Here is a 24708-nt window from a genome sequence, read left to right on the forward strand (position 1 = left end):
GAAAACTAATATATATCTCAAATCAATACAACGGCTCTAAATATAATACTCATTTATCACAGCCAAATAATTGTCATACAAAGATAGTAATATAATGATGGTTCTTGTTTGCGTTGTAAGAACAGGTTCTAGTTAACCACGTAACTTTTTTTCATTCTTCATTCTTCATTTGTATTTGTTTCAGTTTATTGATACCTATTATGTTCATATATGTATTTCCATATTCATTACATATTCACAAGCATAAACAATCTCTTTTGAATATATCAATGAACTAAATTTGAGCCGCTCGAATTGTTGGACCTACTCCTAAAATGTATATAGGGCGCCTATTGTATTCTCAGAAGCCAAACTGTTTCCCGTTCCCCAGTTCTAACAAAATACAAGTAATATTGAATGCCTAGAGCAAAGTATAAATATCTATTCACCCAACCGTATTTCAGATTGCATCAGCATAAAACAATTAACGTCAGTATTTTACGAAAATACACGTAAAGAGGAAATGTATTAACCGCTGCATTTACATATTAAATAAACATGATAAACAATTACCCATTAGCATCAATGAATAATAGGTGTAATACTTAAATTAGTGTATAATGTAACCACTTCCATTAAGCTACTAATTATATTTTGTAGTGAACATTATACATGAAAATTTGTGTACGTAACATCAATTATTCTTTTAGACCAAAGAAATGATGTGCATATTAAAAATGAATAGCCCAATCAAAATCGCATAGGTAATGTAGCGTTTGCACCCTAAACCCATGTTTCCTAAAAACGTATTAATTATTTTTATCGTTTTCATAATTTCATATATCCCAATTATAATTGGGATATATGAAATTTAAATTTGAATATGTAATGGATAGGACCGTAAAAGTAGCTCTACAAATGTTATAAACGCTCTTTTAACCCGTGACGAAAAACTAAAGATAGAAAAACCTATAATATGTTCTAAATAATATTAAACATTAAAAACTATAATATTAAACATGTTCAAGTTGTTACCAAATTTTGAATTTAAAATTCTAATATAAAATTCGATCCAATAACAATCGCAGACTTGAATCGTAAGTCGCCGTAAGCATCCAATATGCCATGTTCCAAATAAAAAATCGACACGATATTTTATCAGCATGATAACGACATCGTGAACGGAAACGAACAACTGTAATAAAGAGCCTACAAGTTGTTTGGTTAGCGACCCAACATAAATAGAAAGTTAGTGAAATGGTGAGGGTGTGCGTGTTGGAGTCCTAATCCACCGGATTGTGCTCCGACGACTCCCGTTTTGCGCACTAAGAACGAACGATCCCACATTATTTCTTATATTGATTCAGTTTGAAATGGCTTCCAATTGCTGCAATTTATGTTTACAGTTCCATTGTTACGACCTTTACTTTATAAATGAAAAAAGGTTGTAAGTTCGTAAATTAAATTTGCATAAACACAAATTGAGGAGAATTTTATTCGGGGATGGAAATTTTCTGAAGATTTGAGCAAAGTGTATTAAAATATAGGAGACTTAAAATAATTAAAATAAAATAAATAATTATCGGGTAAAATTCTAGTCTCCTACATATAATTAATATAGGAGACTAGAATTTTACCCGAAAATTTTTAAAATGATTTACTCGTAGGTACACTAAAACTTATAAATTTTCATTAAACTTTTTTTCAATCTAATCAAACTTCAAGCAAGCTTTTATATGTATCTTTTTAAATAAAAAGCCATAAACTCATTTTATTATACACACATTTATACAACATTTTCATAAATAAAGAAAGAATAAATATACCCTAAAACTCGTTATTAATATTTGTAATTAATAAAAGTTAGTACAGCCTCAATGGCGTATGATGGACTTGGTTTTAATATAAAACGGACCGCTCTGTTTATTCGCCTATGTCGCAGCGTTAATAAATTCCGTGCTTCCTTTAGCTTTGCTCTGATACCGGTTTTAATATTTACTCTCATTATACATATTCAATACGCTTTATTAAAGTGTAACGTTCGTACGTGAATGAAATTGGTTTTTTGTCATCGAGTAAACTCGCTTTGATGTTAACTTTACATTCCCCTGGGCTTTGAATTATACGACTCTTAATGGTTCGTATTGAGTTTAATAAAAATAAATTCGTAATGTCTTCTTCATTTCACAGAAATAAATACAGGCCTACGTTAAATTTAAGTTTTAATGCAGTGTCATTTACAAAGAATTATTGATAGGAAGTAAGAATCACTGAAGAAATACATTTGTAATGTACAATGTACATTCTTTTTTAATATCTTATCTGATTTATATATCTTTTTCTTTCTTCTCTAATAATAGTAATTAATTAATTTCTAGACATCTGCGCTCCAACATTAAAATAATAAAATCTTTGAAGGACGCTCCCAGCAGAAAATGATTTAGTAAGCTTATATTTCAATTAAGAAGTAACAAAATCGTATAAAACGAACGAATTTAAAAAAGAGGCAGTAGTTTGAAAATCATACAACATTATAGTAGTTACTACTTGTGAACTATTTTCTATAAACATAATACCATTTATAAAAATTAATCACTGCACATATCCTTAGAAACATGATTTGAAAAATTCACTGAATACGTCCAAATAACAATGAGATGTAATGACCAAAAACAAAAGATATTAGGAGATACGGCGAGATTGTGGGTGCACGTCACGTATAAAATAAGCGTGAGCCCAATGGGGAACAAGACAAGCATGAAAAATATGAGCTGTACGCGGCCCTCACTGTATTAAAACTGCATCTTAAACTCATAGCGACTCCACGACCTAGGCTTTAACCTAAGCGATAGAAACGTGTATTCAGTAATTCTATCTCATATCTTATACACGCTGGAAAGAAAAATCTTTAGAAAGCACACTTGGCTGCGTATGCATATAGATTACGTATGCTACGATGTATAGTGTATCATGCTATACGATCGGTTGCTACCTGCTTTTATTTTGTATAGCTTGAAATGCATGTTTCATATGATTGCGTCATACTATAAGAAAAAATAAAGTTTGTAGGTATCGTTCCACTATTGAGTAGTTATTTATCTATTACTCTTTAATAAAACCAAACATGGGAACTTTATAATTATTATTAAATAAAATCATAATCATGTATAGTTTATTAACCGACCGTATCTTAAGTGAAGATGAATTAAATATGGAAATATATAACGTTTATACAAGCATAAAAACATCTAAAACATACGCTCATATATTAAAATAAACGAAAACTAAACAGATTGCTCAGATACATTTTAAAACCCCTACATAAATACAGCTTTAAAGCTATTTATATGGTTTGAAAAGGTTATTGACATGACATTTATAAATCGAACGTGTAATAAATTTAATGATAACAATCAGAAGAATTCGTTCTAGGACGTGAGCCCCAAACTCCCAGCTCGTATCGGTGCAGCAAGGATCGCATTCCCATCACGTAAGTCGGCTAAAACACACTACAAGCCGCGAAACAAAAACTTTTCCATCGAAAACAAACACGACTCATGTAGTTTGTTATCTTTGTAAATTGAGTTAAAGGTAGAGGCGTTTTTAATTTCGATTTCGATAAAGTTACGTGAGTTAAACTACTTTCGTGTGTAGGTGAAACTACGGATAATATAATTTGAATTAAAGTACATTATTCACCATGTAAATCACATTGTACACTACAATTAATGTTAATAATGCAATGTTAACCCTATTTTTAATCTAAAGATAAGTAAACAATCGGAAACAAATATGTATGAGCCAAATGGATAATTTCGTAGCGCTGTCTACGATAACTCTCGTAGCAACTCGTAGCACAAAGTCGTTGTATTTAATACAATTAGGTACTTTTTATAACTTATAAATGTATCAAAAAGATTTAAGAAATAAATTAACATACACATTCATAATCACATTATTTACATTCCTTTCACTATAGAATATATAAGTAGAACCGTAATATTAAACATTCAATTGTAAACAAGTTTAAGAATATACATCTCCAATAATGTCTTTATAATGATGCATCTAAAGCCCGTCTGTCTTGTAAGGAATCATAAACAATTGGCAATCAACTCCGCGCTGCTGTTAAATGCAAATGAACAAACAGATCTATATCACAGTATTGAACCACTTACACTATTATAGGAATGTATCGACTGAGACAGATATCAACACTGTATTAGGAGTTAATTAATTTACGACGTGGCACTAATTACATATCCAATAACATAACTCGGATTAATATTCCATTAGGGTGAGACACCGCGTTGTAAGTATTATCCCGTTTTATTAGGAAATCGGCCATCGATTACAAATTGATCATTATTTCGCACAGCCGAATGAAATAAATAATAATAAATTCATTGTCCTATTTCGAATTTGTACATTTTCTTCACGCGTTTTATGTGATGCTTAATACAGAAATTATATATTCTATATTGCTGTATGTCTTAATATTGCCTTTTGAAGGCATTGTGACTATGTATTATGGTGATCGTCTTAATTTTGTTCCTTCAATATTATATAATATAGCATTTTTCTCATAATATATCTGCCTACACATATTCAATCTTATAACGCATTTTAAGCACGATAGCAAAATTAAATAAGATTGAAAATCCACATTTTTTTCAAAATTTGTGGTTATAAATAATGAAAACCATTTTAAATAAAGATTGCTAATTTTTTGTTGTTTATATTTTTATTTTTAAACCCTTTATATTTTTAAACTTTTTTATGTATCAATGAAGTCATAAAGTACGTTTTTATATGTAATAAAAACGTTACCCTTCATCCCTCAAATAAGTCCTTTAAAATATAAAGTTCATAAATCAGTGTACATATGCATATCGTTTTGGTACAGTTGTAAACATTACCTGCATGCAGATTGCAACAGCTAGCAGGACGCCACTACACACTAACTATATAATGTAATTCCCATCAAATGTCGAGTAATAAACGTATGTTGACAGATCCAATCTCCATGACTATTGAGAGCCATGGCGCTATAATTGGATATACGCTGAAGGCTGTATATAACCAGTAGTATGACGTCCACTAATGTAATCCAGCGAGGAACTAATCTGATATCGAGACGACTCAGGCGTGGACTCCTAGCTAGGTAATTGGGTTGCGTTTAATCCACAATGCAACTTTAGACTCGTTCTCGTTGTTACGCTTAATATACCCTGAAAGCTTAGCTAACTACCGAGCTCAATTTACAGGCATGCATCAAGTATGCACCTATATTTTCTGTACGGAATGCAAATGAAATACTTAACAACTTTATCAAATATTTAGGTGTAGAGTTTAAAATGTACTTCGTGTGCGTTTATATTTTACAGCATTTACGCAACGTGTACTCTCGTCTTTTGATGAAAAAATCGTAGACTTAAATTTATATCTTATCAGAAATCGATCGACTTATTAATCTTAATCACATATAATATAATATAGGTCTCAATAAATTTGAATTTAGATCAGCTTATTATTTATGTACCGAATATTTTTTTTTCAATAGAATATTTTATTATTATTAATTTATTATGATTAGACCTCCGAACCAAATCAACACCTTTTCCTGTTTTTTCGTATTTTCCAAAAACAGACAGCTTTTTACTTTATTTTTAAAATGAATTGAACTTAGGACATTTCAATAACCTTTTTTATGACATTGTACATAAATCAGCTTACCTCTCTTTGTTGTCAATGCATACATGCTAAATAAATAAAGAATAACAAAGAACATTATCGTATGTGGATAATTTTACGGTCTGGTAAAAACAATCACCTGCGACTCAGTGGATAATTCCATTCCAATCTAAATAGGTACATGGCCCGTTACCAAATTTCCTTTGAGATCTGAAGCGTGCACCCTGAGTGCTCCGAGCCGGCACGTCTCCGAACTTCGGAATTTCAATTTTGAAAACTTTTCCAACAAGGGCCGATATTGACAGCGAGCATCAGAAACTCACTTAGTGACACAGGTCATCTATTTGAATTTCTGTCCTAAACCTACCTTATGGATAGGTACTCGAATGAAATCATTTCCTTCGAGAACCATATAGTATAAGTTAAGTTAGGTTAGGTTAACACATGCTTACTAGAAGATACTTTTAAGCGTACAAAGAAATCATTAGAAAGCATAATACTTACCTACATTTATTGTACGGTGTTCGTAGTGCGTAGTATTAGTAGTATGTATTGCGACATAGATAATAGACAAATTAGACTTATATTTTAGTTATGTACAATATATTATGTATATTATATATTCTTTTATAAATGACTGTTTTTTTATTAACACTGTAGACAACAAAACGTCTAGTGGAGTTAATTAATTGAGAAAAACTCCTTTTGAAATCTACTAGAATAAGATACAATGTACATAGGATATATTTTATATATGTTTCTACAATGAAGATGTTATTATAAATAATTAAAATTAACTTAAATCAGCTTTTTGTAATGAATACGTAAATATTTAGTACTGTTGTACAACTGTAAGGTACAGCGCCATCTATGAGAAGACATGGGAACTACGTCAGGTCTCGTAGTTTTCACTGCCATCTAGCGGCAATGCCTTGAACTAATTCGTCTGTCACTTAACAAATTTTATGGGACAAGTTCATATTTGCGGACATATTAATAATTACCTGCTGGACTATACCATGAAATTCTCATGAAAGCTCTGACCACTTTAATTAATAGTAAAGTATGAATTGTATACATGAATGGATGAGGAAAATATATATATATTATGTAAATTATACATAATATAGTACCTAAAACAAATGCATTAATTTATTAATTAGTGTTTATCCGGTCGTAGGTTTTATAATAAAATCTATTTTAAAAGTAAATTTAATTGGAAATAGTGAATTGTGTGTTTCATTTCACAATCTAAACTCTAAAATGCAGTTCCGTTTAGAGGAAATAATTCAAAATATACATTATACTTACCTTAATTAGCTTTACATTTATTTCAAAGTGTAGTAGTTATATATGTCACCATCCAAAGGCATTTTAGAATTATTAAAAAAAGGTAAAAGAAAATCTAATACATATTTTAAGAAGTATTCTACACCGTTTAAGAAGTATTCTGACGTCAAAATAAAAAAATGGAATATAAAGAGCATAGAAATCTAAATAACAAGACACATGTTATTTAGATTTCTATGATAAAGAGTTTGAGATACATGTATCATTTGACGTAGTAAAACGAAACGGTCGAGCTTTTTTACACGGCCTGTCGACAAGGGCGGGCGAGGTTATGTGTGACTCTTACTGAATAAAACCTTTCGGTATTTCAATATGCTGCTTCGAAACGTGGTCGCGAATATCTGCGCTATCAAACTCTTACCTTTATAAGATAATAATATGTGTAGATTTAAAAGTAATAGGGGTTTAATTTGGATTTAAAAATAAATAATTAATAGGTAAACTATAAAGTGTATTGAGATTTGTTGTGATACATTAAAGAATATTATAATACTTCGTGGAATGAAATATCACAGAATAAACTCGGTCTTGAAAAATTATTATAAATCACTTTTATTCGGTTAATAGAGAACGTGGGTTTTATTTTTATTTCAACATTTACGGAGCCTGTAACCAGAATTTGTTCCATTATTTAAAGCTGTCTTATAAAAGGTAATATCGTACAAAACACAAGCAATTCTCGTTCTAACTTTCCACATTTCTAAGAAAAATAATAAAACGAGACATTAACAACAATATATTGCGTTTCATAATATATGCGGAAAGCCACATGAATACACACTTAATATTCTTAGTTTCCAAGAAAATCTAGACGTGTTGACGATTATCTCGCAAAATCTTGTTGACTAAGATAAATTGTTTTTACCCGGTATAACCCGACGCCATTTTCACATCGTTAGCTACAATAAACACAAATTGGTTACATATAGGGTGGTATATACGGGCTATTTATCAGGTAGAAAGTTTATTTGTACAAGGCCGATAGAAATTAATAGAGCTTCATTCAATTGCGTGAGCGAAAGGTGCTAAATCAAGCGTGAGGATTGCAATAAAGATCGCGGACCGGCTGCCATTAATTAAGATAGAGACGGCACGGCTACGTTCCCACTGGAGGTTCTTGTATATTGTATATTATGCTTCATTGAAGCGCAAATTATTAGTTACATGTGAAACAATGCCTTGAGAAGCAATATTACTGATACTCGATATACGAAGTATCTACAGTCTGCATCTTACTCAATAAAAGGTATATACCTATATTTATTTGTTTACCTATATTTAAAATTTGAATACCATGTATGAATGAAAAACATTTTATATAAAATAAATCATAGACACGACCGTAAACATTTGAATTTGCGAACACATTTTAATTTAACCGCGTTTGCGTCAATACAATAAAATAAAACAAAAACTGATTGGCAGGAAAACAACAATTCAAATGCATTCGTAGATATGTTACACGAGCGCGTGTGCATTTTATTGGTTTGAAAAATACGTTTACACAAAGGCCTCAACGATAGTTTAAATAAACGTGAGGGAAATAAACATTCTGGGTCACAATAACAAAGGATCGTTTAAACATCTGGCCTCAGAGTACTAAAAGATCCATCTTTGCGACGCCGAAAAGATTTAAGTAAACGTAGCTTATTTTTGGTGGAGCTGACAGTGCGATAGTGTAAGGCCCATTACAGGCAAATTATGGCTGCCATTATTGTCCGTGTGTCCCGCGCGCGTTGTGAGTTACGCCCGCACCGGGTCAATGGGTTTTATGTAACAACTATTTTCTTTACTTAATATCTCACATCTTTATTTGCATAAGCAAGATTTTGATTTCTAACCTTTTTCCTGTTCCACTCAGATGACGGGGAAACCAATCCGAAATTGATGCGTCGATCGTTTGCGGTATCATGTATAATTTTAGAAGTTTAATTACCGTAACTAATGTTAATATTATTCAATCACCCCACATTCAACTAAATAGAGAGCCTTCAAAATTGATTTCGGGCGTCTGAAAACTGAATTCTCAGCTGTGTACCTCAAGCGAGTGTAAGTTTACGAAGTTAACCCATTAACGAGTCACTAAATCATTTGCCTGTCTAACAAGTTTGCGTTTGTCGTACAAAATTATTTTAATCATACACACACTTTAAGCTGAATGTATCATTATCCGGATTAATCGATCCGTGATACATTCCTTTGCTCTACGAAACTCGAAAGCTTTTAAAACCATATCGCTCGGTGTATCGATAAGGTTAACGACGCAACAAGGGCAATTATCCAGGTTGATTTAGATAGTTGTCCACTGATGCGCAAAATACCGAGCTTAAAATCGGACTTGGATCCCAAGGCGACTACAAAGCGGCATGCGGCCGATTACGGTCAAATTATTGCTATCATTATAGCCCGAAGTCCGCTGCGCCCGGGATAATCACGCCCGTTCGTTGTCGCACTGCAATCCTGCAACTTATTCGCCTCCAGATATTATCTCGACCTTCGACGACTTTGCTTTATCGCTTCCAGCTTTTAAATTGTCTAATCATTGAGATTAAACCTTCGTTTTTCCAATAATTCATTTGAAATAGGACGGCATATTTTATTAATATGTATTAAACGTAACTATACTTGCGTTTATATCAACAGACCATTTCCATTGTATCATTGTTGTTGAATAATATCCGCGTCCAATACGGAAACGAGATAATACAATATATGGCACAATTGCATGAATCTTTTTTTATGAAAAACAATATGAAATAGTAAAATAAACGTTATATATAAATATGATTGCTCTAGTCTTACGAGATATAAGCCATACATTTAATTAAGCTAATTAAAAGAAGCGTAAGGAACCAAGTCGATCAAATAAAGTGTGCGAAAAGTAAGGTGTCTAATCAAAGTTGAAGACAGCAACGTTGGATGGGTTTTCAAATAGCGTTCGGTCAGCAAAGGAAAATTACTGCTCGTTTAGATAACGAGGTGCCTGATTGACGCCTGCCCAACTTGATTAAACTGATCACTTTTTGCTACTTATCAAAAGACTTTGGCCAAGGAGGCGATGTCGATATTTAGTTACTGTAGATTCAATATGGTTGAAGTTTTTAAAACAGCAATCATGATATTCAGTTCCTTCTTTAAAAAAACACATTTAGAATCGCTACTTTCATCGTATTTTCACCTAATTATGCTGAAAAGTATCGTTAGAAGTGTAATCAATCGCTTTTGCAAAAATGTATTCGATTTAAAAACTAAATACATCCTAAATCTAATTTGATACACATTTTATTGGTAAAACGTATTATCTTAAGGAGACGTTAAACAAAGAGCAGAGTATTCTTTAACAGCGTGGTAACTAGTAGTTACATAAGCGTCGAGAATTGACTCCTTTGGTGTAATTGGATCTGTCAGTAACAAACAGACAACCAAGTAATTACTAGTAACCTTAATAACAGATAGTGCAACAAGAAATTTGACGCATACGGTTTTACCACACCTTCTGTCGTAAGTAAGTAGTGTCTAATCCTATTATGGATAAAATACTTAAAGATTTTCTAGTACGTATTTACATTGTTAATATGACTCACTCACAACGCTGTTATTACGTTCATACTGAAAAAAAACGGTATCGTCATGAATATTTTTTGTATGAAATAAATTTTAAAAAATATTGCATTGTGGAACATTAATATTCATAAGCTGTCTATACTCTATATGGGGTTTAAAAAGTGTTTGTCGTTGCGATCGAAGCCGCGGGTGGTTTGCTAGTTATTGATAATTATTATTTGCTACGTATCAACATTGAAAGACCTTTGCAGATTGTTATGTTAACTTTGTACTGTTATGAACTACACCAATCAAACAACATCAGAGGTACAGCTATAGTGGGGATATTATTATTTTGATTTTCTACACATTCATGATTTCTATAAACAGCAAGGTGTGTTCTGTGAATTTTATCAAAGAGGTCGCTTTAGATTATTCATCCTTCCATCAGACCTCAACTGAGAAACTCCTTAAATTTTCTTTTAAGAAAACTTCAATATTGCAGTAACGTCGCATTCAAGGAGCACTTTAAAAAAGAAATCTGCAACTGAATAAAATATTTATTTTGGAAGAAACCTGCACTCATAAAATTTATTAACCTAAATCCGAAACCAAACATAAAACGCTATTTTATAATTAAAATATACAATGTAGAGTCATTACCATTACGGTATGAGAGTGTTCCTACTTTCTACTTATTTCACCTAATAAATAACTCCAAAATAACTAATAAATAAAAACAAAATGGGCTAGTTTTATATCTACCATCAAACTATTTGTAATTTTAACCGTTTATATAAACAAAATTCCAAGTAGTAGGAGTTTCTCTGCAATAAAAATACTACTATTCCATTTAAATTTATATAGAAATTCATAAATGATGTTGGTCTAAATCCTATATACAATACAAACATATTATGCACATATTATGGGAAATACCCAAATTAATTCATAACTATTATTAAACTAAGTCAATGCCAAGGCTATAAACGTAAAAAATAATTCAAACCTTAAATACATTTTAAACCGCCGTAAGGTGATAAAAATCTGCGTGAAAAATTTACACCTAAAAGCAATTTTTGCCTCCTACATGCAACACAAGGAACGACCTTAATATTATGAAAAAACTCATTTATGAGGTAATGAAACCCCACAAAAATAATTGACAGAGCTGCCTCATAAAACTCATATTCATTTCATATGTACTTAACCTCATTTTTATGTATATGACTTGAAGAAGACCTTTTTATTTGACTTTAACTTTAAGAAGTTTATCTTCTTAGATCTTTTGAGAAAAATTCTTACGTTTACCAATTTATATTATTTATTATTTATTAATTATTTAAATACCAAACTAATGTTAATAAGAAATTTTTTTGTTGCTTAGTACGTTTCTTTAAAACTTTTAATTACACATATATGATGCGCTATATACAATACAAATAATTGATTAATAATTGTACATATTTAATACACTTTCGACAGTCAATAGGTAAGACAACAAACTAATATTTTGTTTGTAACTTTCTTATTCAAAATGACAACATGAAATTCTAAGTTAGCTAAGCTATAACAGCGTATCACAAGATGCCTCAACCTCTCCAGCCTCAACACTTTTTTGTTTCGATTTCGTAGTCAAATAGTCAAAAGTAAGGAATGTTCGAATTGTAAGAACATAGTACGTTCCTTCTAATTAAAATGGTAAACTCGTATAATCTTCTATAATATAAAAATGAATCCCAAAATATGTTGGTAAGCGCATAACTTGAGAACGGCTGAATCGATTTCGTTAATTCTTTTTTTATTATATTCCTTGAAGTACGAGGATGGTTCTTACGTAGAGAAAACGTAAATATGTACCACGGGCGAAGCCGGGGCGGACTGCTAGTACAAGAATAAATAGAATCGATTTAGCATCTGTGTTTTATAAGATTATTTTTTCCCTCCTCTATAGGTAAGCATGACCCAATTTAAACGGAAATATGCTTCACTTGCTCTGTTTGTTTGTCACTCTTTTCACGCAAATACAGCTAGAAGGAGACTGTATATTCTAAAGGAAGGAAATAGTTCATTTCATAGAAAGGAAACTCGAACAAAATGCGAACTTCGCAGGTCACGGACACTAATGTTCCGTTGTTTTATATAGTAACAAAGGAAAATATAAAATTATCAAATTTAATGTTTTGATACGCGTTCATTATCTACTCTCCTAAAACTCTCCTCATAAAAAAGGATGAAGATGTGGAAACAGACCGATGCGCTGCTATAAATTAAACCTTTGTTATTCAAATCAGCCAATATTGACAGCATCTCGCATTGACCCAACGTACATCAGAAAATAAATCACATTACACCACACAAAGAGTAAAGTGTTTACCATAAAATCGTGTACGCGCCCCTAAATCATAACACAATAAAATTTATAGCGAGCGGAAGGTCCGGCCTCAAGTGCTGATAAATCAAACACATTTTCTTCTTGTGACTGGAACGGAAAATCTTTCCGGCAAATATACCTATGACAACGTCGCCATTTATTCTACTTATACGTAGATGAATACATATCACCTTTTAGCTTTACGAAGATAAATATGCGGATTTTAATACCTCAGGCATTATAAAAACTCGTAATAAAATTATTCCTTTCTTTCTGCTATTGCTTTAGTAAAAGTTAGAATATTTTAAACATACTAATGATGAAATTCAAATCACTGAACATAATTTAATGTCCTATTACCACAGGGTTGTGGCCACAAGTCATTATTAATCTAAAATGCTCAAAAGTTATATGGTTTCATTACATATGATAATTTAAATAGGAATAATAAGCTGAATCAGTGCCAATCTGACAATTGAGTATGACCTTTTAAAATAAGTAGGTACTTAAGCACTGCTTAAATAATGAACTTTTCATTAAATGTAGGTACATATCTTTCTTACGTCTTATAAAAATATTTCAGTAAAGACATGTACATCAGTCATATATTATAATGTACAATGTTAATCCATCGAAAAATTGAGCAAACACATAACCAATGAAAATTAAAGTAAGTATGACTATGTTACAAATGCAGATACGAAATAATGTAAATATTAACGTTGATACATTCCGTGATGCTTAGCATTAAACAATAGCCATCACCCGAGATTATTATACGTAGATATACAAAGATTGCACTTTGAAATTATTGATGTTTATTTCTCTAAAACTCTAAAAGCTTTCTGTGACGCTCTATAACTTCACAATTGTTTCATCCCAAATTAAATTATAATTGGAATATATTTAAATCAATTATAAAACTTTTTAAAATGATTATTCGTTTCTTTTATGACCAATCGTAGTCAATTAGGGTGGTTTTATATTATACTGTATTATACTATCTTATGATTACCACAAAGACGCCTCTTTAATTATCCAATTAATTAAGTTTGTGGGTAATTAATTAGAGCCGTTTTGTTGTGCGTTAATAGGATGAGTTTATGGTACTTATTCAAGAAAATTTGTTACTTTGTATTAAAAATTTTCTCTCTTAAAAAATTTCATTAGAAAATATAAAGATCAATCCTATCACAGGTAGGTAAATAAACTCATTGTGAAGTAAATTGCTAGAATATTGGTTTTTCAACTCAATGTCTTGTATTTAGTAGGTATTTAGTTTACATGGATTTCTTGTAAACTAAATACCTACCTACAAAATACAAGATCACCGATTCGAACGGTAAAAAAGTGTAATAGATATATTGTAATTTTACTATTATAGAATTAGCACCAGTACTTATAGCATTATGTGTTACCTATGTTAAAAGCAAGAAAAAAACTGGTACCTACCTATTTCCATTTTATCAGCGGATAATATCGCATAATTTTAATAACGTGTGTATATGATAACTGCTTTCAATAAATACAATTCAAAATAATACTTAGTCATAAAAACACTAAATGTTACCAATACGCAGCATAAAATGGTATAAATTAAATAAATCATTGTAACGTATTTTTAAGCAGGTGAAAATGAAAGTACAAAATTATTTACGGGCAAACGAGCGAGTTGTCTAAACTTATTTAAAAATAATCAACAAAATTAACACAGTCTCAGTGCGCGGCCGAGGTTCGAGAAAAATAAATAATTTATTAAGGACAAGTTAACAAGGGTCTCATAAAGAAGGCAGAAGGCCGGCTATTTGTTTTCTGCGAGATTTGCCCTACTTCGTTATTTAGAGTTTCAGTTGAAAAGACGACGATCGGACTTGTTAAGCGCTTTGAATCCTTTTAATTATAATTAATAATATTTAAATAAGTCGACTGTCGGTATTATCGCGAGGTTCTTGAATGATCCAAGTTAAATAAAACATGTGGATAATATTAACAAAACTTAATGTACAATGTGCATATTTTTATATAATTGTAAGGTTTTATATCAAACCTTTGTTGTTATAATTTTTTTTTTTGTAAACGAGTGTGTTTGTATGACGCACGGTTACTATTTAAAGGTCGTGAATAATTAAATTATAATTTTTAACGTAATGAGTTGCCCTTTTAAATATGACTGAAATTAAAATTATTTCTTATAGTTATGAAAATTATAAATACAAGAATTGAATTTCGGGAAATAATATTTATTTCCACATAAATCTTCTTTGTTGGCTTCAGGCTTCAGTTTATGAGTCTCACAAACTTGAACGTACATAATATATTGCTGTGTATTTTGTCTGAATTATGACAACCTAAGGGCGCTTGTGCACTACAAGGAATTTTACTGTCCGGCATTCCGATTTTTTACGGTCCGGAGTGGCATGAAAAAACCGATGAATTGCTTGTGCACCTGTCCGTCTTTACTCGGATCAGTGCGGTACAGTTTAAGGAAGTTTGGCGGTATAATGCTATCATAAATGATTGTTTTTGCATTTTACAAGAAACGAGTAAAAAATATAGAAGGTGAAATATTATATTAATTCGTTATAATAAAAAGTAAAGTTCCGTAAGAGATTTAAAATGCGTGTTTCACTTATTTATTTTAATCGGTGATGAGGAGCTAAAGCTATTCCCACTTGAACTTTAACTTACCAACACTTACTTAGATATTAATTATAGGTCAATGCTTGGTCAATGTATATAAAATAACAATACCGACTTCTCAAATCTCATTGCCAACTAAAAGAAAGTAAAACAAGAGCTTGCTTTTAATTGGCATATGCAGTAAAAACAGTAAAATCGAAGCAAGTGGGAATTCGAAAACAATTATACCTACAGCGACTCGTAGGGCGCTTGTGCACTACAAGGAATTTTACTGTCCGGCATTCCGATTTTTTACGGTCCGGTGTGGCATGAAAAAACCGATGAATTGCTTGTGCACCTGTCCGTCTTTACTCGGATCAGTGCGGTACAGTTCAAGGAAGTTTGGCGGTATAATGCTATCATAAATGATTGATTTTGCATTTTACAAGAAACGATTAAAAAATATAGAAGGTGAAATATTATATTACTTCGTTATAATAAAAAGTAAAGTTCCGTAAGAGATTTAAAATGCGTGTTTCACTTATTTATTTTAATCGGTGACGAGGAGCTAAAGCTATTCCCACTTGAACTTTAACTTACCAACACTTACTTAGATAATAATTATAGGTCAATGCTTGGTCAATGTATATAAAATAACAATACCGACTTCTCAAATCTCATTGCCAACTAAAAGAAAGTAAAACAAGAGCTTGCTTTCAATTGGCATATGCAGTAAAAACAGTAAAATCCAAGCAAGTGGGCATTCGAAAACAATTATACCTACAGCGACTCGTAGACACAAAAAACCATCCGGAATAGGGAAAAGTAAAATGTCGGACAGTAAAATTACGTATAATGCACAAGCATAGTATATAGATTAATGGCGTGCCATACCGGACCGTAAAAAATCGGAATGCCGGACCGTAAAATTCCTTGTAGTGGACAAACGCCCGTAGACACAAAAAACCATCCGGAATAGGGAAAAGTAAAATGTCGGACAGTAAAATTACGTATAGTGCACAAGCTAGTATATAGATTAATGGCGTGCCATACCGGACCGTAAAAAATCGGAATGCTGGACCGTAAAATTCCTTGTAGTGGACAAACGCCCTAAGGGCAGCATTCCGATTTTTTACGGTCCGGTATGGCACGCAATTAATCTAAATACTAGCTTGTGCACTATACGTAATTTTACTGTCCGACATTTTACTTTTCCCTATTCCGGATGGTTTTTTGAGTTTACGAGTCGCTGTAGGTACTATAATTGTTTTCGAGTGCCCACTTGCTTGGATTTTACTCTTTCTATTACATATGCCAATTGAAAGCATGCTCTTGTTTTACTTTCTTTTAGCTGGCAATGAGATTTGAGAAGTCGGTATTGTTATTTTATATACATTGACCTATAATTATTATCTAAGTAAGTGTTGGTAAGTTAAAGTTCAAGTGGGAATAGATTTAGCTCCTCGTCACCGATTAAAATAAATAAGTGAAACACGCATTTTAAATCTCTTACGGAACTTTACTTTTTATTATAACGAAGTAATATAATATTTCACCTACTATATTTTTTACTCGTTTCTTGTAAAATGCAAAAACAATCATTTATGATAGCATTATACCGCCAAACTTCCTTGAACTGTACCGCACTGATCCGAGTAAAGACGGACAGGTGCACAAGCAATTCATCGGTTTTTTCATGCCACACCGGACCGTAAAAAATCGGAATGCCGGACAGTAAAATTCCTTGTAGTGCACAAGCGCCCTAACGTCGTATAAAGAAAGATTATAAAATTTCTCTGCATATACGTAGAATGGAAATAGAACCTACTCTTTTTTGTGTAAAGCAAGAGAAGTGTGAATTCGCTTTAAAATAATATTTTCTATTTTAAAACAATTCAGTGTTAAGTATAAACAAAAAAGACGTGTGGCACTCGGGGACTGCCGCGGTAAAGCTATTGCATAGCATGCCTTCAAGCCACACCTCCGAGCCCGTCGGAGTGGGGAGTGTGAGGTTTTTTCGTTACGGAATTTCTCGATTCGGTCCCCGCGCTCAAGGCCCGCGATAGAAGCTATGCAATAGCTTAAAAGGCCCGCGATAGAAGCTATGCAATAGCTTAAAAGGCCCGCGATAGAAGCTATGCAATAGCTTAAAAAATAAAAAATAAATTTCATGGATATTAAAATATATATTACGTGTAGTTTCAGTTTTCTAATCCTCATTCTAATCCGCTCTAATAAACTCGACGCTTATGTATGCAGTAAGCTGCTTAAGTGAAAGTAAGCTTAGCCTGATATATTTGTAAGCATTATTAAACGAATATCCACTTTACTTTATTGTTAAATTTTAATCTAAGTAATCTTATAACTATTTAATAAACTACTGATGTTCAATTTAGTACGGTTATTGTAAAAGTTACTATACTTATGCTGGCCAAAAATTTCATATATGTAATATGTTTCCCTTGTTTGCTTTCAAAGTTTACGGACGTTTTTATGTTATTATTTTCAATTTTGTGTCATTTCAGTATTTATTTATAACAACTGAAAATGCATGATTTTAATAGACCTCATAATATGACAGAAATTTCGTTCCAAGAATAGTTCCATACGTTTCATTTTTCGTGTCAAAAATTGTGTATGTTTATCTTCAAAATAATAAATGTTGTAATGAATACCTTCGATATATTAACACGTCAATATCATAATGACTTCTACGAAATGTGTTTCTAATAATACACCGTGAAGCCAAACCAATATTTATTCAAAATATTTTTACATACATAAAAACCAATAACATTCCAACCAATGAATATCGTCGAACGTGGTTCAAAATAGGCCAGTCGAAAATGTTATAAACGAAATTAATGTTAAGTTACGAGAACTGACCGCAAATTGCGTCTAACTGGATTTATTACTATCAAACTTGCTAAATTAGCTCAATTATGCAATTACCGTAGGCATTTCCATATTGTTTCCTATTCCATACACACAGAAATTCAAACTCGACATAGGTATTCTAAAATTATTTTACGGTAATATGCATTTGTTATGCGAACGAACGGTATAGCTACCAATAAATACCAAGAGCAATTTAATTAAAGGTTATGCTTTAGAAAGACTTTAAAAACTAAACTTATAATTGTAGGGTAGTCGAAATATAGGATAATTCAATAATAATTAACCGCATAAGTATTTCATTTAATTCAATTCTTCAGTTCATTATTTAATTTGTGGCAACCCTAAACCTACATCATGTTATGTTTCTTCATTACTCATAACAACGACATATAACAACAACTAACATTCTAATAGCAAATGGAGGACTTGTCTGTGCTTTCGCGAATAGGGGAGATCCCCTTGGACATAGTTGGAATATTTATCTATATAGACGGACAAATTTATTCTTACACAAATATATATTTATCCTCAGATTAAGATATATAGATAAGATTAACAATATGCTCTTGTATAAAGTAGAATGGTTCAATTAACATAAAATTATATTCAAAATGTCAGTCCACTGTCCAGTATCATGAATTAATTAAATTCATATCTCTATGTTGATTTTGCTAGGAATAGAACAAAGCTTCAATGTAGAAATTCTTAACGCTATAACTCAAAAAATTAATATTACCAGCTCCTCTTTACCTCGCTCAAGGATTGTAAATTCACCTCGGTATGTCGGCGCTGAATACATTTCACTTACAAATGTCTAAGAAAGCCACGTTTCTGTTCTCATTATACACCCAGCCAACGGCGCAGCACACAATGAATTCCGAGCTTTACTTTACTATGTAACACCTAGCCATTGTTAAGTAAGATGTCAAAAGATAAAAGCCGTCCGCGTAACCTCATCTGTAGGCTTTTGGCAGCCCTTACCATTTCAAGAACTACGTAAATTTTATACAGCATAGTTAAGCGTTGTTCAGACAGTTTTAATTACACCACTTTTTTCTATTCTCGTCGGAAACTTTTGTGTTCGTCATAATATTTAACAGCTAACTCTCACACTGACATATAATCATATTTTGTTATTTAGTTCAGTTATTCCTGAATGTTAATGTTACTTCATGGACGTTCAAATTTTCTTTATATTCCTCTTAGTTTCACACAGATCAAATTGCGAACATTACTCTAAAACTTTGAAACAATTTTGATTCTCGATCATTAATTATTCATGGAATTCCAGTAGTTATTAATAACAGACTCCAACGTCCAGGCTTCGGCATTCCAAGAAATCCTTTATAGACGAAGCGAATCGATCAACTAGTAGCCTATTCTAGAAATTGTATACAAATTATATAATGAAAATAAACTCCATCCCCCGCATATATCGTCGACAACATTTTGTCATTTCACGGTCTTGACTGTCAAAAAAGGAAATTGATATATTGTTCTCACGTTCCCGTCTTCATTCGCAAAACTTGACTATCATACATGAAACAAATATGAAATATGCTTCGATAAGATGACTTGTAAAAGACGATAAAAATAATTCTCTTATAGATTGAACTGTGTAAACTTGAGAAATATTATCTTCACGAGACAAATTTGAATAAGAAATTGTTTGAATTCGATATCGGAATTCTCTTGCCTTTTTATGATTGTAATTCCTTCAGTGTTCGTGTTTGACGTAAATGTAAACATATTTCAGAACGAACGAGTACAAACACCGCAAATTAGTTGGGAAATATGTCAGCTACGTGAGCCAGTTCGACGGATGCTACGCAGCGATCAGCCGCGTATGATACGCGTCTGTCCATATTGCCGACGAGGGTATTATTTTTACGAGAAACTCATTTTTTATGAAGGTCGCAACAAATAATCCATACGTTTATATCATCTTTAACAATATTACACGATTACACCCTTGATTATTTTTTGAAGCAAACTTTTCATATTGATTTTGGTATAAATACTTTTTCCAATACGATTTATAATTTCAAATAAATAGTTTTTTAATTAACTATTACTTACCGGCTTTTAGAACAAATACAAAAAGTGACCTATTTACTTCCCTATTTATTAAGAATTTTATTCAATTAACAAATATATTTGAAGAAATTTTTATTTCTCAAGTTATGAAAAGCAAAATATTAGTTGGTGCCTACTCACATGCGTCTCATCTCATTAGGATAAATAATTAACAAAGATAAATCATTCGTACATACGTTCGTAGGTGTTTTATTAAAATAATATGATAATTGACTGCTTTTTCATATTATTTACTTTCGAGTGCATACTTTGTAAACGATTTCATATTGAAATTGAATTCATATTAAGGCCACTTGTTTCACTCTTTATTTCCTTTATATACGAATGTACAAAAAGAGTGTCTGTATTTATTACTTTTTGTACATATTTCATGTAACTATATCCCCGTAGTAAACGTCATAACACATCAGAGTCAACGTATGTGGTTAATAATTCAGAGGGCCGCCACAAAAGCACCCTTTGCCATCAAAAGGTAATAGGTATATGAGCCAGTGACAACATCGCGTCATAACTACGACTTAATACGGGAAACATATTGCTTATAACACATAGATTACACAATTTGTCCATAAAACCACCCACGCCTCTCTGAGTAATGACATGTCAAACTTGACAAAGCCACGTTCTATAAATATTTATCTGATGCTTATAATAGGTGTTTTGTTTTAACAAACAAAGCTTTTAATTAATTAAATTGTATTACAAAAGATAATTAAAACATTTAATGAGCATTTAACTAACATATAAATATCCTTTAAATACAGTAGATATACAATAGTTTAAATATAAACAGCATAGTAATTATGACTTAATTTCAAATTCTTAACTCTAACTCTACGTAAAATTTTACATACGAACTGTAACTACTACATAATATGTGTAGAAAATAAGAAGCGAGTACATAAAGCATACAAGAACATAAATCTCATTATCTACCTCCGCTGTACGAAAAGCACGCTTCAGCTGTAAGGACGAACTCCCTTAAAGTATAAAATGAATAATAAAACATTTATTTCATATTTAAACTACAGTTACATAACTCGCGGTTTTATGGATGAAATTTTGAGTAACTTTTCACTCGTACAGTTTTCATGAAATAGACCAAACGAACTCATTCAAAGCAATGTGAAAATTTATATTTTTATTCATGTGTATAAATATATTGTTGTTTGCCAAAATATTCATTTTTTGTTTCTTTGAGGCACATATCCTATAACAAAATCAATAATTAATATATTTCCGATCTTTTCGAAAAACACTCTTACTAAAAATAATTAACTTGTACAATTACTTAAAATAGATACAGTATACTGAATTTATGGGTGTATTTAATAATTACAATGTACGTAGAGCTTGCAAGATTTATGAGGCCAGCAACTAATTTACTTAAGGCTTTGACATACTTAGACGGTTAATTTAATAACTGTATAAACAAACTTAACAAAGAAGCAATAAATAAGGATGGCGACGTAATTCCACGTGCCTGTTTCTTATTCAACACATATTAGATTCGGTATTTTTGTTGAAGTTGCTAAAGTTAGAAGTTGCAGGGATTAGCGGACAGTTTCAAGTCACCGCTAACTATTCATGACACGTAGTCGAAAACAGAATTACCCGGCGCGGGTGACCGGGACACCTGCCAACTCTCATCATATTATGGCAAGATGATAATGAATGTTAAACTTCGTTCTGTGATTCTAGCAACAATTCTTCAGATAAATTCACAGCTATAAATAGAGAACTCAAGGGCGTATGATAACATTATTTTATTCCTATTCAAAATACACGTTCTAATATTAGATAGAGACTCTCGAGACTTGAAGTTTGTAAACAAGTTTATTCAATATAAAATAAGATTCATCAAAGGTCCTCTACGGAGTAATCTTATTTGGGTATTTTATTTACTTAAGATTTAATTATGATCTGATAGTTTCAATTTATGTACATGTTATTACATTTAAGTAGAAATGTCTTGTAAAATTTTCAACTTTTTCGCTGTAATATTAAAATTTCCTAACGGCAGTCAACTATTATCACTACCACAAGTTTTTTTTTCTAATAATTAATAAAAAGCTTTTACGTAACTAAAATATATTTTGCCTATCAAAGGCCTATAAAAGCTTTATTTGAAAGATCAAAGTGGTTACAGTGGATGAAGCGAGTAATAAAGTAAATAATATATATTTCACTTATAATTTAAAGGCTTTTAATGACTGAGGTCAGCCTGGCCGTGACCACGCTCGCTGTAAAGTGTTCAAAACGTCGGGTTAAATGTTATGATATATAAAACGTGCCTTAAATCCATTAAGTCATGAAATCCTAAATGATAGAATCTTGAATAATATGAATAAAAGAAAAAGATCTGCTTTTATCATTATACAACAAGTATGTATACTGTGTAGGTAGTTGAAGTGCACACGAGCACAACAGATAACAGAATAATTTAGTTCAGGCATTTTTCACAATAACGGGAAGAGCCAATAAGGATAAAAAGTATGGTAGTTTACAGTTAACTTTTTATTTAACAAATCGCTTTCCCGAAACAAGTACAGTCCGCACTAATTGCTTTTAAACTTAACAGTCACTATTAAAAATGCACTGAATCGAACAATCGTCACTCGTTTAAAAGTTAAATTACTTCGGTTAGCGTTTTCTCGAGCGGACCTGAATAAAACATAAGACTTTTTAGCTGTCCTAATGAGCTGGTTTCTTTGTTTTTCTTAGGGACTGCATAAGTTGTGAATGAAAATGGGATCATTGGTGGCGGGTGTCGGATCAAATCGCACTTCATTTGTCCGCGTCACCCGCCGCCCTCGCGTGATGGATGGCGACCCACTGCGCACCATCCTTTTAATTGATACCGTCATTTTTGGATCGGCCACTGCCACTGTCCGTTACATAACGCCTTCCATTATGAAGTCAATAATTGCGATTAATTTATAAATAATTCTTGGCTTAATAATAAGGCTTGTATTAATAACGTTTAAATCAAAGCAGAAGCAAAAATAAGTATATTTATGATATAGCCATTACTCCACTTTTAATTTTACTTTTAAGACTGAGTTTAAAGTTAAACTTAAACCACAGTTGTTTTAAGTTTGAAAAGTAATCGTGTGGTCTTAACTTAATAAATATACAAACTTCATATTCGCGGTATTCGCGTTAACATAAGAAATATACACATATTTTATAAAAATTCCAATGACCTTGTTGGTTGGTTGGCTTTGGAAAGATGTATTTTTGGAACAAAAATCGTACCTAATATAAAAACCAGTTAATTTATAAGCATCTTTAATAAACAAAATAATAAGACGAATAAAGACTGATCACTTTAATATACAATAAGCAACTCCGCCTTACAACAATTGGATTAACTAAGTAGAATAATGTAGTTAATCCCTTTATAAACAAATAATATATTACACATAAATTTAATCGATCTTGACGGTAATACCTACGCAATTCTACGTAATTGAAACATCGCGCGGTAGTTCTGTTGTCTCAATTTGTTCTAATTACTACTTGCATTAGGACAATTAAAGAGATAACGTTGTTTCCAACCTAATGGCTATAACTTTAGTACCTGACACAGTGACCGGGTTTTATAACGTATTACGGATATTTAAAAGATGTATTTCTTTAATGTTCACTATCAGTCTTTAAATTCATGTTGCTCTTAATGAATGTAGTATGTACAATGTACATTGTATAGATGTGTGTTACAGATGTAATTCTTTTGTTGACCTTTATTTAATGCTACCTATGCCTTTATTAAAAATATAGTACTGAATAATATTTACGAGTATTTACATGTGTTCAATGTTACAAAAAGTGTTTGTCATTGAACAAAAAAAACAATACACCGCAAAATATAAAACGCACCATATTCGAATACAGCGTGTAAAAACAAACTTTTACAATACCTATAGCCTATATACATATAATAGAAACTACCTATAACATTGTGTGTTTACGTGCAAATAAAAAAATATAAATACTTACTTGACCGTGTATGTACATCATAGTACTTTCCTTAAGAGACAAAAATATATTTTTATACTCGCTAAGAAAGAAATTATTGATAAGAATGAATTGTAAAGTAATGGGAGGCTTAATGCTTATGAAACTGGCGTGCTTTGTTTTTGTCGCGTACG

General features: G+C 31.6%; 1 protein-coding gene across 1 annotated transcript in view; it reads right to left on the reverse strand.

The window, feature by feature from the left end:
- The window catches only part of LOC149902317 (uncharacterized), a 232142-nt gene that overhangs the window by 95864 nt on the left and 111570 nt on the right, over window positions 1-24708 (reverse strand). The window lies entirely within an intron of this gene.

The sequence above is a fragment of the Colias eurytheme genome, chromosome 15, assembly GCF_061535395.1.
Source record: "Colias eurytheme isolate Ceu_HAF_F1 chromosome 15, ilColEury1 Martin Lab GWU primary, whole genome shotgun sequence".
Classification (NCBI taxonomy): domain Eukaryota; kingdom Metazoa; phylum Arthropoda; class Insecta; order Lepidoptera; family Pieridae; genus Colias; species Colias eurytheme.